The sequence below is a fragment of the Ictidomys tridecemlineatus genome, unplaced genomic scaffold (assembly GCF_052094955.1).
Source record: "Ictidomys tridecemlineatus isolate mIctTri1 unplaced genomic scaffold, mIctTri1.hap1 Scaffold_280, whole genome shotgun sequence".
Classification (NCBI taxonomy): domain Eukaryota; kingdom Metazoa; phylum Chordata; class Mammalia; order Rodentia; family Sciuridae; genus Ictidomys; species Ictidomys tridecemlineatus.
Genome location: NW_027522365.1, coordinates 226,274 through 242,758, shown reverse-complemented (window position 1 = coordinate 242,758; position 16,485 = coordinate 226,274).

Here is a 16,485-nt window from a genome sequence, read left to right as displayed (position 1 = left end):
TCTTTATACAGGGATGCACTGTTAACTGCACCTCAGTTGGTCCTATCAGCACATCTGCTTCCTCATCGTCAAGCCCCAAAGATTAACCATTCCTCTGCCTCCTTATCAAGGGACTCACAGTCTATGCTTCCTTGTCTCTGGTACCCTTCACCCTACATTTCTCCCGGGAAGCCGAACCACTTTAATGACCTTTTGTGGAACTGCATTTATTGTCACTGTGGGTCCATATTCCACAGCATAAACATGTCATGGCTTCTTTATTCATCCTGTCCTTGATACAAGTGGGTTCCCGGCTGAATGTGTGTGTGTGTGTTATGACAATGCTGCTAGATTATTCCTACACGTGATGCACCGGGAACATATGCAGGACTTTGGCTGAGTTGATAGGAGTTGAGTTACTGAGTCACAAAGTCTTGGGGAGATTCCTAAGTTTAAATTCCTATATTTGGCTTGCATAGATACTTCAAGAAGGAACACATTTTGACAGAAGGGGATTTCCTGATCCTACATTTGACAGCTATGAAAAGAGTAATTTGTGTACAAAGTATCTTTCAAATGGGCCTAAGAAATACCAGTAAAGCAGCTAGACTAGCTGCTGTGTGCTAGCCATTATGCTAGGTTTTGGGGGATAAAAAGGACAAAAGAGCCCTGAGTCAAACTTTCAAACAGCACAAAATTTAGCACAGGAGATAAATGCAAAATAAAACATCAAGCTGATGAGTTCATAGTTATGGATGAACTGGGCACTCTGAATTAGAGGAAGATGATCCAATGACATTGTATAAGAATGTCGTGGGTTCTAACTAGGAGCTCCAAAAAGACTTCCTCTCAGGACATTGAAGGAATGAATAACAACCAAATAGAAAAAGACAAGTCAGAAGGGCTTTCCAAACGTAAGAGACAGCAGGTGCTGTGAGCCCATGAAGGTGAAGGTGGTAGCTCCCTGGCCGCCCGGGCTTGGTGGAGCTCTGAGTCACCAGACCTCAGAGAGACACAGAGAGGGGTCCAAACTCGGTTTTTGGTTATTGTTAAGGATTTGGGATAGTTTCCTATGAATTAAAAATTGTGGGAGTATTTTAATGTGGCAACAGGAAGAGGTGAAGAAGAGCTGCTATGTGGAGTGCAGATTGGATGAGGACCACCATGAATGCAGAGTTCATAATGACAGAAGTTCTGAAAAGGGGTGACAGTGTCTCAGACATGGGGTGACAGTGTCTCAGACGTGGAAGTGGAGAGGCTGAGAAGCTGATTGATTACAATAACATCTAGAAAAATCAATAGCGCTCGTTAAATGAGGCCACATTAATAAATAGCTCATCATGGATATCCCAGTGTCTGGTTAGCTCAACTAGATGGGTAAATAACTGGTTAATTCTGAGAATGAAATCCCTCTAGTTTGGGATGTAGCTAATCTAATACAGTGCTCTCTTTCATCTATATTTACATCTTGGAATGAAATCCAAGATCAAATTTCCTAAGCTGTTTATTGCTCCCTTTGAAATGCTGTTTCTCCTGACAGGGACCCAGCGGCTGCCAATGTTATCTTGTCACTGACATCCATCTCAAGCCTTCCATCTTTTTACGACTACTGATTGTGTATTTCAGCATGAAACACATTTTGGGAGGTGCTTAAAGAAAACATCTGTTGTATGCGCATATGAGATAGATCAACGGTAATCACCCACTCACTCACTATCTACTGATCAGTTTGAATGCTCCTGAGATACCGTTATGAATTTCTTCTCATTTCATTTCCTCTGTGGGTTTGTTTTGGGTTCTGTTTATGATCATACACCTAATGGAAATACATCATCTGTGCGGAGCTGTCGCAGAGAGGCCTGTGACTGTTCAGTTTCAGTATGGTGGGAAATGTGAAACTGGATAACCCTACATAAGCAAACTTGTCTCCCAAGCCTATATCTGCATTTGGGGATTCGTTCAGTACCCAACTTGTAGTTTTGAAGCTGCAGGTGACTCATCTTATTCTAGGCAGAAACTATGTTTTGGATGACTTAAGATAGTTTGAGACAGGCACAGTGGTGTACCCAATTGTAATCCCAGTAACTCGGGAGACTGAGGCAGGAGGATCACAGGTTCAAGGTAACATTCAGCAATGTATTGCAGTTCTCAGTGACTTAGCAAGACTCTGCAAAATCAATAAATAAAAAATAAAAAGGGATGGAGATGCAGCTCACTGTTAAAACAACTCCCCCAGAGTTCAATCCCCAGTACGCAAATAAATACAATTTGTTCGTAAAAGCTAGAAATTCTTGACAAATGGAGAACTAAATGTATATCTTTATTTTCCTTTCCATAGCTCCATTTTTCCTTTGGAAATTAATTTTGCATATCATGACAGATTTCATTTTCTAAAGATACATCATGCGTCACTTTTTTAAATCAAAGGCAACAATGATGAGTCTTTCTGGCACACTGCACAGAACAGGTGTATGTCTAAGAAACCCTGCGACTTCTCTCACCCTGAAACACCACTTCATTTGCCTCTACCTCCCAGAAGGCTAGCTCTCCTGAATCAGCCAAGTCTATGCAATGCACCCTGCTCTCCTTCAACACTTGAATTTCTAGGTATGCACCTTTCCATTCCCATTGGTCCTTAAAAGGCCTTCACCCCTCCAAACACATCCCATGTCTCCAGGCTGAGATGAAATCCTAACTCCTCCATTAGATCTCCATAATTATCCCAGCTCATCGCGATCACTGACTTCTTCAGTTACCTTAATTGCATACATAATCCAGTTACCTTAAGCAATTAGTTGATTTTCGGGGCAACATTTTAATCATTAATGGATATTATCTTCGATGCCTGACAAAAGGGGACTCATTCTTATCTAACTACAGTCTGTACACAATGCTACCCTGGCTCTGCATAGAGAGGAAGTCCAATGATTGACTGACAGATTGACTGGACCCCTCTGAGATGTTTATTAAACACAATTCGGTAATTTGGCTGTGTTATTGCTTTCAAAGTTACATGTACCCTGAAGGATATAAAACATTCCATTTGTGTTGTCTAATCTTTCCTTGTAATCCTGTCATATAATTTTTTATTTCAGCAAGGAGAGAGAGAGCCAGAAATGGAAGAAACTGCAAATGGAAGTCACTGAACCATTTGGAAATTCAAAGTTATTGAGAGAAAAAGCTGCAAAGATTAGTCACACTCTTCCTGCCGCTCTGACGTGGCATATGGCATGAAGATTTCCCCTTGGACTCTGTCACTGAAGAGAAGAGCCACAAATGCACAGGAAGATGTCACCCAATAATTGCCACTCACAATGTCAGGGATAGGTAGGATTCTGTGTTTTCAGAACTGAATGTCAACATATATGCATATATTGAATAGATGCCTCTTAGAAAGTATTAATTTGCCATTGCTACTGTGGCATCAAGAGATGACTTTTTACATAACATATTCACTTATGTGTTATTTCTGGGGTGGGGGTTGGGTACCAGGGACTGAACTCAGGGGCACTTGACCACTGAGTCACCTCCCCAGCCCTCTTTTGTATTTAATTTTGTGACAGGATCCCACTGAATTGCTTAGCACCTCACCATTGCTGAGACTGGCTTTGAACTCCTGATCCTCCTGCTTCAGCCTCCCAAGCTGCTGGGATTACAGGTGTGTGCCACTGTGCCTGGCCCACTTGTGTGTTTAGTTGTTACATACTAAGTCCCTGCCTTGTATTAAAGCAAAATTCCTGAACAAAGAAAACTGACTATGCCTTTACTTCATTAAACTCCAAACACAAGCAAAATGTAACGCACCATTTCTGATAAATGCTTACAATAGACAAAACCCAAACTTAACCCCAGCCAATCAGGAGAGGCCAAATAACATATGCTCATGCACCTGCAGATTTTCTAATATGATAAACCAAAAAGGGAGATTCTGCTACTAAAACCAGATAATTACTTTATTTTGCTTCCTTATTCGCCCTATAAACACTCTCCTGTAGCACCTGACATTGGAACCCTAAACCTACTTAGGCTGGCTGTTTCCCAGTTCATGAATTGCTCCTTACTCCACTGAATGCTTTAGGATGTTATTGTGTCTGGGTTATTTATTTTTTTTCTTTCTTTCTTTTACATGTGACAAAAAACAATGATGGTTGCTAGAAATACAGCAGAGAACAGGGAAGCAACACTCAGACTTACTGTCCAGAGGTGCAGAGAGAGAAACAGTAAAGAAACTAATCTAAAAGGTGATAAATGGAGGTTATTTCATTTATGGAAAATTAACAAGTGCCATCATAGAAAATGACAGGCAGAATATGCTGAACATATTCCTTGAGGAAATATAGTTTATCTGATCCCTGAGGAATAACAAGCAACTGGCTGTGCAAGAGACTATTTTTTTATGTTATTTACTAAATAGGTTTATAGCAGTTATATGGGACATGAAACAAACTTTTTTTTTAATTTACTGAGAACACAGCCTGATCTTGTGGTCTCAGCTCATAGCCTCTTCAACAAGACAGCCCTGTGATGTGGACAGTTGGTTATTGGTTGCTTATCAAAGTCCTTGTGGAAATAAATATAAAAACAATCATAATTGAAGATTTAATGAGTGAAATATATTTTTTATGCCTCCTGATTTATTTTTCTACTCAATCCACTGGTTCTTTTGAGGGTACTTTCCTATTCCTTATGATATACACCTTCTTTATCTAAAACTGACCTAATGCTTAAATGACCATAATTAAGCTGGGAAATATAACTCTAGGAGTGAAGGTGTTTGTATTCTGGTTCAATCTTTTATCACTTAGTAGTTCCGTGGCTGACGGCTCTCAAAATCCTTCCTTTGTAAAGAACCAAGTTAGTCAGATTTTCATTGCTATAACAAAACACCTAAGGTAAATCAACTTAATAAACTGGTTTACAGTTTAGAGGTTTCAGTATGTGACTGACAGACCCCATTGCTTTTGGACCTGGGGAGGCAAGTACATCACTGCAGGAGTGTGTGGCAGGAGTGTGTTTATCTCATGGCCTGAAAAATATAAACAGCCAGAGACCAGCATCCCACAATGCCCTTTAGGGGCATGGCGCCAGAGACCTAACACCATCTACCAAGTCCCACCTCCCAGTGATGCTGTAGACCAGAATCACGTCTTGAACATGTGGCTCATTGGGGCACATTACAAATCCAAACAGTAGCGGGAACTGAATCATCTCCCAATCAACGTGCATCATCATCCTAGGGCACTTGCCAACCCTGCTCTGGAAGGCCATAGGATTTAACATGTCTCCAGAGCCACCGCGGAGGGGTGACAGGAGAAGAACAGGGAGAGCTTAGAGCTCTCTCTTCTCCCTCCATAAAGTAAGGCCTGGCCTTCTACACTGGATACGCTGGGCTTCTGAATGTGGCTTAATTAGGAGAACAGGTTCTGTGCCTTAAATCCCTTTGTAAACCATTAGACTAAGTGATTTGATGAATCCAGCGTCTAACTGTAGGTTAAGGTTCCATGGTCTTCAAAACTAAGATTAAAATTAAGATCACTTGAGTAAGAGGAAATTAAATGAACTGGAAACTATAAGATCCAGTGCTAACAAGATTGGCTTAACCTTTTTCAAAGAGTTGGGACCCTTTATTTGAAAAAGATCCGGATGGGAACATAAAGATAGTCCAAAGCACAGATCAGCGCAGACACAAGCCAAGATGAGTTTCCCACCAGGCATGGGCACACCACGGACCAGCAACCGCCAGGAAATTATAACTGTTTGCATCCTAGCCACCTGGGGTGTCCCCAGGTCACACCCTCAGGGCCTAGCACTGACCTGCACCCTATACCGGGCTGATCTTTGGGTTTTACCTTGTCATCTGCATTTTTTAAAATTTAAAGACTCACTTTAATTAACCACATGAAAATTTATGTGACACTACAGGCAAGTAGATGATAACTTTGACTAGGATTTGAAAACTTTATACTTGCCCATAATTTCTCCCTCAAATAGGCGTGTTATTCCTACAACAAATGGAACCTCTGATCAATTTGTGCAGAGATTCCATGAATATTCACTTTGCATATAGTACATAATAGCAAATAAGAGATTGTCATGGTTACTGAATTTCTGTAACAATGAATGGCAGTAATTTGAAGGAACACTACTACATCCGTAGTTCATTTTCAGCAACATTAGACAAATATACAAGCTCAGTGAGGTGGTACAAACCTGTAATCCCATCTGCTTGGAGGCTGGGGCAGGAGGATCTCAAATTCAAGGCCAACCTCAGGAAGTTAGTGAGACTCTACATCAAAATAAAAAGTATAAAAGGCTAGAAATGTAGATCAGTGGTAAAGCACCCCTGAAATTAATCCCTATTTTCAAAACAGAATATATATATATATATATATATATATATATATATATATATATATATATATATATATATATATATATATATCTCCAACACAATCCTTGTAAAAAAGATATTATTGAGTGCCGAGCTTTTGAAATAAAGCCAATTTCATACAATACATCTGCTCTAAAGATTGTCTTTTTGTTATACAGCATTTTAAAAGATAGAGTAAGAGGGAAAAGAAAACAGGAACTTTAAAAATTGAATTACAAAAAAATATTTTGTACCAATTTGTTCTCTAGAAAATATAGAGAACATACATTTTCTCTTTTATCTCAAGAGATAAAAAGTTCATCTCAAAAAAGAACAAATGTTTTCATGCTTCAAATGAGCCCTTAAGAAATATCCTTTCTTCAAATGAATTTTTTCCCAGTTGACTTTAATTAAGTTTAGAATAGTGTACCTGGATACAAAAAAGTGAATGCAAATCAAATTACTGTCTAGACCAACAAGTGCTAACATTTCCCCTTACAGCTGTACCCTGCTCTCAATGTTTTCATGGAAACATTCACCTAAATCAAATTTCTGATAATCAATCACACTTTAAGTGCACTTGGAGAATTTGTAATTTAAAGGACTCTCCCATGATAAACTCTGAAGTAGAACTAATAATACTTGGAGTTTACACAATCTTTAACTGCTTTCATTATTGTATATATTACTCTTTACACTTAACAAATCTGCCTAAAAGGAGGAGCACGTAGACAAGACAACTGGAGGAGCATCTTTCCATGCATCTAGGAAGAGATGTCAGCTAAACTTGCAGAAGGGTTATTCATCCCCAGTGGCACCATCATTTCGTGTGTATTAGTCAGTGTTCTCTTACTATAACAGATACCCGAGATGACCAGCTTAATAAGATAAAAGGTTTATTTTCACTCACAGTTTTAAAATTCTACTTCATGATCTAACAGACCCATTGCTTTTAGGACTTTGAGGTTGGTGGGGAAGTAGCACATTGTGGGTACATGGGGCAAAGCCTTTCAGCTCATGATCTGGATGTATAAGAGAGGAGGAGGAGGGCTGGGATCTCACTATTTTCTTCAAGGGCATGCTCCCCATAACTGGAAGACCCCACACTAGGCCCCACCTCTGTTAATCACTCCCCAATAGCTTCAAACTGGGGATTGGCCTTCTCCATATGGGCCTTTGGGGGCCATTCAGATCCAAACTACAACACTCCCCAAAACTGTACACAGGTGTCTGCTGCCAGTGACCCCTCAGAGCCCACCAGGGCCACAGCTCCAGTTGCTCGGGTTGGGCTCATATCCTAGGGCACTGAGGGCATGAAAACACTCTAAGGATGCATCACAGAACTAGGGATTGGGTTGCCATGGGGAGAACTCAAGGAAGAAGGGCTCTGTTCTGGGTTGCTACTCTCAGGAATGGAAGGACCAATTCTGTGACGTGAACATTGCCCTAACCCCCACCTAGAGAAGAGAAGACCAGATGCTGGGGCCATGATGGATGGAAGGCCCCACTCAGGGGGGAGTGTGACATTTGGTATTTTGTGGGCAGTGTCCCTGTGTGGTGGGCAGGACAGGAATAACAAGTGGTTTTATTTCTTTCTTGTTCTGTCATGTTTAAAACAATGTGGGCATGTCCTAAGAGTGCTTATAGTCAGCAGGGGAATGTCAAGTCCTAGGACAGCAGATGAAACACCAAGTTCCCACGGTGGTACCCCACCCAGCCATCTCCTAGATGCCAGGGGGGACTTTACTCTTCCTTGCTGTCCATGTGTTCAAATTTATGGATAGCACTATACCAAAAATATTCTGCCCCAATGTGTTCCCTGGGAAACACAGAGGAGGTACGTTAGGTCGCATTTAAATCCCTAAGTCTGCGTGTATCACTTATCTGACTAGGCTAACTCTTAGAATGCCTCCAACAGTTGTATACATTAATTTAATTAATTTGCACTAATGATAAGCATAAGTGTCTACATATTTTTGTTTCCCTAAATATCCTCATTTCAAAAATGCTGCACCTGCTTACTACATACTCTTGTCTCTCAAATTTAAAGGTTGTACATTATAGTCACTGGAATTCCACAGCCATTCCACAGCCGGGCACCTTAATTCACAAATTATCCAAAATTTGTTTTCAAAATCCTCTTTGTTTTTAATACATACCCTTTTGTGCAATATTAAATAATGTGATTTCCCAGTGTTCAGTACCAAGCTATTTTATTTTACACTTGTTGATTGAGACTTATTGAGTGCACTGTGGTATGTACTGTGCCAAGCACTTTCCATAACATAGCTGATTTAGGCTCTGAACAGACCTGTTGATCCACTTTCAGTGTGGTTTAGAGACACTGCTTACTCCTTCAATTCACAAAGTAGGGGCAGAGAGATAGACTTGAACACAGGCTATCTAATTTCTGAACCCAGACCTTCAAACACTGTTAAAAAAATAATAACTGAGCATTTTATCCTGGGCAAAACGTACAACACTATATTATTTCTGAACTCCAATATCTCAAGTTTCTACATACAAACAAGTTCAGAGAAAAGAGGAAACACGTTTGAAGTAAGTTCCTTAAGGATCCTCCTGAGAAACCGATTGAGGTAGATTTTTTAAGGCATGTATAATTTCCTTCTGGCAAGATGGTGGGAGCAATGATGAACACAGAGGATAAGGTGTCGTGGAGGAAGAAGCTATTTCTGTTGGGGAACCCAGCTAGAATAGTTTAGTTGGAGTTGGGGGAAAATATTGGGAGAATATAGAGCCAAAAAAGGTAAAAATGAAGTCATTAGCAGAAATCACTGCCTAGGAAACACTTAGATGTTTCCTTTTAAGTAAAAGTACAAGGATTTTATGTTGGGTTTCCTTAAATTTAACCAGAAAAGAAAAAAAAAAAGACAAAGAGGAGAATAAGCAGATAAACCCCTTTTTTCTACAAATCAACTTTTATTTTGCACCTTCTGTGTGTATTTGATCAGTGTCAACTGCCAAATATTTCATATAAGCAAAGCAAACAGCCCCATGAGGACCCACTAGAGCCATCACTTCATGGTGGTCTGGACTCAGAGTAACACAGTTTTGTTATCAAACACAAAATTTTTAGGCTGTGGACAGCATCACAGAACTGCACACAAGACTGCGATCCAGATATGATTTAAAAGTCATTACCCTTGGACGACTGAGCCTTCATTGGCCTAAGTCATCTCTGGCTCCTGTTTCTATACTTGTCTCATGACCATATGTATTTAAAAAAAAAGAAAAAAAGCCTTATTTTCATTCTTGCCTGTCATCTAGATGACTTTTGAAATTAAATTACTTTTCTAGATGAATTCCTCTCTCCGGCTTGATGATTGAAAAATATCCACAATATCTTTCCCTTGCGAATTATTCACTGAATCCTTGTACTACTTTATTGAGAAGTAAAGTAATCTTGTCATATCATGTGTGGTTTCCCCTTAGAATAATGTCTTTGCAAATGACCTCTACTTCACTGGTCACAGCCTAACTTCCTCGCTTGTTCACCTCTTCCTATGTTTTAAAAATTATAAAAACTCTAAGAACTTCATAGACAAATAATTACATGTAATATATATATATATATATATATATATATATATATATATATATATATATTTTCTTAACCTTTATTAGAAAGCCAAAGAATTGGGAATTTAGATGTCCTGAGAGCAATGGAAAACCTCTGATTCCCAATACTAATGTTTTGTTTAGTTTCCATCATCCACATGTGCAACATTGTGAGGCAAAAGTTGGTGTTTCTACTTGCTCCAAGACTTTTCCATAAGACTTAGTCATACAATGGATTCCAAATCACTCACCTGTATTAATTGAATCTGGTTACCTGCTGTATGCAAAGTTAGTAACTAACTGTCTTCATCCATCTGTGCTGCTATAACTAAATACTTGAAATTGGATAACTAATAAAGACCAGAAGTTTATTCCTTACAGTTCCAACTGAGAAGTCTGAAATCAATATGCTGACAGGCTTCAGGTATGGTAAAGGCTGCTATTCCTTCTTTCATGATCCTGCCTTACAAACTGTGTCCTCTGGAGGTCAAACCTCCTATTCTCATATGCAAGAAGTGGAAGACTGACAAGAAGAGCCTGGTGAGTTCCCAGGGGTCCTTTGATGAGGTGCTATTCCATCCATTAAGGTGGAGCTTTCTTGGCCACACCCCCTCTAAATGCCTCCCCTCTTAAGCTCTTGCTTTGGGGAGTGAGTTTCAACATGCATTTTGGAGGGGACACCACAAACACTCAAACTGTAGCCCTCTTTGTCCCTCACAATCAAGCACTGAAACACTGGAGGATTATACCAGAAAACCCAACACAAAGGAAACAGAATGTAATTTTTGTGCTTTATTCTGGGAGAGACTAATAGGAGACTGGAAGAGGACTGATGTCTATCTCCAAAAATAAATTGCATGAGTGTCTTCATTTCTCTTGATCTAAGGGGTAAAAATGCATGACACGATGTATAACCTATGCAATGCCTAGAATCACTTCCTTGGGAACTGGATTGGGAACTCAAAGGTAAGTCAAGCATTAAAACCTAGAGGTAATGGTATGGAAACACTGGGAGCTCCTAGTACATGACATAGTCCTCGAGACCATTCACGGACTCCTTCAAGCAAACTCTTCCAGGTGCCACAAGCACACTAGGAACAAGAGAGACAGAGTCTGCTCTTATGAGATCTATTTTATAATAGATGGGCAACACAGTCTACAGAGGTACACAGGGGCATTAATACTAAAATGCAGACTGTGATAAAAAACCATGAATGAAATATACTTGTTGTTACGTAGCAAAAGAGGAAAATTCAGCCCTCATTCATAATAATGTTTCAGCTGTAATTTGCACGAGCAGACCATGAGGTTACCAAAGCAATAGGCCAATTATACTTTTCCTGTTGTATTTTTGTATTATTTTTATAACTATGATCCTCAATATAGATCATTACCACTGGGATGATTAGGTAGGGGACTATGAAGAAATCAATATAAACAGAATTTTGAATATTGCCCAAACAAGCAATTTAGATATTAGACCTGCTGAAAATTTATTTAGAGCACCAACAACCTCTGATTCAACACAAATATGTATCACAGAACCCAATCACCAGCTGGGAGTTAGTATATTTTGTTTTACATTAAGATTTTTTTCTTTTTCTTTCTTTTCTTTTCTTTTTCTTTTTCTTTTTTTTTCTTTTCTTTTTTTTTTTTTTTACTTTTTCATAGAGAAATGATTCATTAGTGCCCTTGTGTCTTTACTTTTTGAAGGGGACTTCATTTCATGGAGCACTCGGTGAATGGCTTAATACATTTTTATATAATCTTTAGCATGACACCTGTGTCCAAGGTACAAAAGCAACTACGGGAATTCCACATCATACAATAGTTCAGGTAATTTAAGACTGCATACTTAAAAACAGCACACTACAGGGACACAGCCATGTCAATGTTCATAGCAGCACAATTCACAACAGCTACACTGTGTAACAAACCTAGATGCCCTTCAGTGAATGAAAGAATAAAAAAAGTGGCATATATACACAATGGAATATTACTCAGCAGTAAAAGAGAATAAAATCATAACATTTGCAGTTAAATGGATGGAGTTAGAGAAGATAATGCTAAGTGAAGTTAGCCAATCCCCAAAAACCAAATGCTGAATGTTTTCTCTGATATAAGGAGGCTGATTCATAGTGGGGTAGGGAGGGGGAGCATGGGAGGAATAGATGAACTGTAGATAGGGCAGAGGGTTGGGAGGGGAAAGGGAGGGCATGGGGTTAGAAAAGATGGTGAAATGTGATGTACATTATAATCCAAAGTACAGGTATGAAGACACAAATTGGTATGAATATACTTTGTATACAACTGGAGATATGAAAAATTGTGCTCTATTTGTGTAATAAGAATTGTAATGCATTCCGCTGTCATATATAAATTTTTAAAAATTAATAAAAAAATGACCAATGTTTGAGGAGATAATTATGTTTGGCCCTACTTGAACATTTTGTTATGTATACATGATTCAAAACATTATATGGCACCCAATTTACATGGATACTTTTTATACTTTTATGCATCAGTTAAAAGTAAATTAAAAGACAAAAGATCAGCATATTGTAATTTCCACTTAAAATTATTTATTAAAATTGGTCTTCCTTACTTTATTCCAATTTATTAACCTCTATAGAGTTATTCCTGATTTTGAGTTGCTGCATTAGAGCATTAGAAAGTAATTTTCTCATTTATATGATACTAAAATCATTCTGTGCTATTTATTTGAAAAATGTTACATGGAGACATAATTAATTGCCTTCATAGAACCAAGAATTTTCCTTGAAAATAGGTGCAACCAAAAGTCTGTGTTACTTATATTCATTACATTTAGGGTGAATTTATAGCAGATCGTATAATTATTCAAAGAGCTGTCCTTCCAATTGAGGCATTTCTACAGTGATATTATAAAATACCAGTAGAAAAATGATCATGCTTCCTGATTTTTAATAAAAAACTGTTTACTTCACATCAAAGAGCACAGGTCTCAAAAATATAGGAGAATCTGGTTTTTATTACAGCAGCAAAGAGAAAAATAACCTGTCTCTAATTAGGAAATGATAGGTCTCTTAAAGCTAAAGGATTTAAAATCATTACACTTTTTACTTTCCTATTAAATGAAGTTATTTTTTTTTTCCTGTCACAGGCAAGAAAAGAAGGTGGGAAGGAAACAGAAAAGAAAGAGCAGGATTTGACACAGTACTGAGGGAGTTCTAACAGTGTTGTAGGACAATTCTGAGCACCAGGTTTCTCAGCCCAAGGCAACTCAGTAAGACCCTGTTTTTAAAGAAAATACAAAAATAGGGGGGATGGCTATGGATGTGCCTCAGCAGTTAAGCACTCCCGAGTTCAATCCCCAATACCCCCCAAAAAAAGAATGTCTGAAGATTACACACAAATCATCAGCTGTAAATTCCTCTTTGCTAATAGTAAGCCAAAGAAACTCACCCTGCACCCTTTCTGAATCTTTCATACTTTCTGCCAAAGCACTTGTGTGTCACTCAGCTTTGCATCACTGTGACTAATACACCTGGCAAGAACAACGTAGAGGAGGAAAAGCTTATTTGGGGCTCACTATTCCAGGGGTTCTGTCCATGGTCAGCTCCATAGTTCTGGGCCCAATTTGAGGCAGAAGAACATCATAGGAAGATGATGGTGGAAGAAAGCTGTTCACATCATGTTAGCCAAGAAGGGGGGGTGGGAGAGAGAGAGAGAGAAAGAGAAAGAGAGAGAAGAGCAAAGAGAGAGAGAGAGAGAGCGCACAAGCATTCATACTCTACTCACCAGGGACAAACATCAACCCCAAAGCACACTCCCAGGGACCCACCTCCTCCAGCCACAGCCTAGTTGCCTATGGTCACAAACCAGCACAGAAGTCCTCAAATTATTAATCTGTCAGTGGATCAATCCATAGATTTGGTTACCGCTCTCATAATCTAACCATACCCCTTCAGAGTATTCCTGCACTTCTGGGGACATTTTATATCCAAAGGGTTACAGCAACATATACTTTTGTTTAGGAGGCAAAGCCTCTATTATTTAAATGCATAATGGATAATGGTGCCTCTATTTTTCTTTTAAACTATGTCTTCCTGGATATTATGATAATGAAAATCACTTCTATAAGTTTCCTCAGTCATTAAAAAAGAAATGAAATATCTAGCCTTACTTAACCTTTGACTTCATAAGAACAAATATTAATGCTACCTAACTTCTTTTGAGTCCTCTCTGTGGGCGAGTCCCTGCGTCAGATGCTAATATTCGATATTTTATCAAATCCTCACACCAACTTTTTGGTTAAGGATTATTATCCCCATTATATAAAAGAGTATGTTGAGGTCTAGAGATTGGATGGCTTGCCAACTATCATATAGCTGGCAAACATTAGAACTGGCATTCAAACTCATCAATTTACCGTCCCTTTTCTATTGCTCATAAAATATTCTGCTTCTATCAGTAAGAGATAGCCAATAGGTGATGCTTCCAGCATCATATTCTATGGATTCTCTATGTACAATGGATGACTACAACAATCCTGAATATTCAGTTTATACTAACCCTTATACACCTTTCATGGGATTTGAACCTGCTTTCATTAGTTTTCCCTAATCTTGGAGTCTATGACTTTTGACTTGCTTATCTGACACACATCAGATAATATATGCTATGACTTATCCCAAGCCTCTTGCTTGACTAGAACTCAGAGCCAGTCCTAATATTTGTTCTGGGGAAATGTGATTGGTTCCTCATTCATATCCATGAAGCATGCCACAGGGAAAAGAGAATATGAATATAGGCGTGGCCCATGGCATCTGAAACTACAGAGTCACTCAACATGGACCCAAATTACACTTTGGTTAAATTTTTTAATTTTATTTTGTAAGTACATATTGAGCAGGTTAGATAAAGATGGTAAAATAAAAAGAACTTCAGATGTAGAATCAAGCTTTGGCTGAGCGCCAAAGGTTTGTTTTCCCAACTACTGACTGCTGTTTCACTTAGGTCACTTTATTCAAAGTGACACAGTGTAGGTAGTACTCCCAGCACTGCCATTGACTAAGTCATCTTGAGAAGAAGGATAGTTAGGATGCCTGCCCTATAGATCGAGTCCTTGGCTAAATCCTGGGATAACAATCCATTATGCCTAAAGTATTTTAATAACTGTTTCTCATCTTGATTTTTGAAATAAGGATAATAGATTATCAGCTTGACATAACTTGACAAGTCAGATGTTTTGAGTCACCGTTTGCTGATGAAATGACATTCAGGAATACGATGAGTTGCAAGTCCGTCAGTTGATTCCCCTGAGGTATCTGTCCTGTTGTCCCACAGAATCCTTCCCTTCAAAAGACTCCCAGAGAAAACAGCCTTTAGAAACTCAGTGCTTTCTCTTTCTTTTGAGAGAATTTCTTTGTATTCATGTAAATGTCTTTGCAGGGAGATAAAGCATATTCCGTTCCAATCCTGCATGATCTAAGCTGTGATTCACTAAAGTACCATGGAGCATATATTTCTTTTTTAGACAACATTGTCATCAGTGACACCCGAAAGGAATACATTTGAGTTCCATGGAACTTATCGTATTTCTTCTCTTTACGATCCCTAGCCCTTTTCATATTTTATTTTAGGCTTGTCAAGGTTCTCAGGACCTCACTAAATTGCTGAGGCTAGCTTTGAACTTATGATTCTCCTGCCTCAGTTTCTCCATCAAATGTATTACAGACATGCACCACCACACCCAGCCATGGACTTTGTATCTTAAAACTGGTCCACAACCAAAAATACTCCAGAACTGCTCTCCAAGGTTTCTTGCTGCTTTCCTTATCACTGCTTTCTAGTCCTCTGCCTGTTTCCTATGTCACTCACACTTTCTCACAAAAATAAAAAATTTAGCCAGTGACTGAGGGAGACAGGAAAGAGGAGTTAACTGTTTAATAGGTATCTAATGAGTATCAAGTTTCAGTTTACTTTTTTTCACTTTTTGATCTCAGCCATTATTTAGAATTGGAAACAGAATCTAAGAATACAAGCTACACAATTTAAAGGGATTTAAACACCCACTATGTTAACATCTAAGGGAAAGTTCTACATTTGCAAAAAAATAAATAAAACCTTCACCATACTGTTTCTCTGTATCTCCCCATCCAAAGTGTCAGCAATTCTGAAGGATGGTGGTAAGGGTAGTACAACAATATAAATATATTAATGCCACTGAGTTAAATACATTTAAAAATGATTAAAACAGTAAATTTTATATTATGTATACCACAATTTTTATAAAAGATACTGATACATGGACAAATCTTAGAAAAAATAAACAAAAACAATCTACATGAACAATAATATAGTTATGGTACTAATGATCTAATATAACCTATTGGTATAAATAAACATGACCAATTGAAAGAAAAAAAAAGAAAAAAAATCTACATGAAAAATGCCAGACACACACAAAAAAAGAAAGAAAAATGCCAGACACAAAAGCACAAAAGATTTCATATTACGTGATTCCAATCATTTGAAAATGTTCAAAAATTCACTGGTGATAGTTGCACATCATC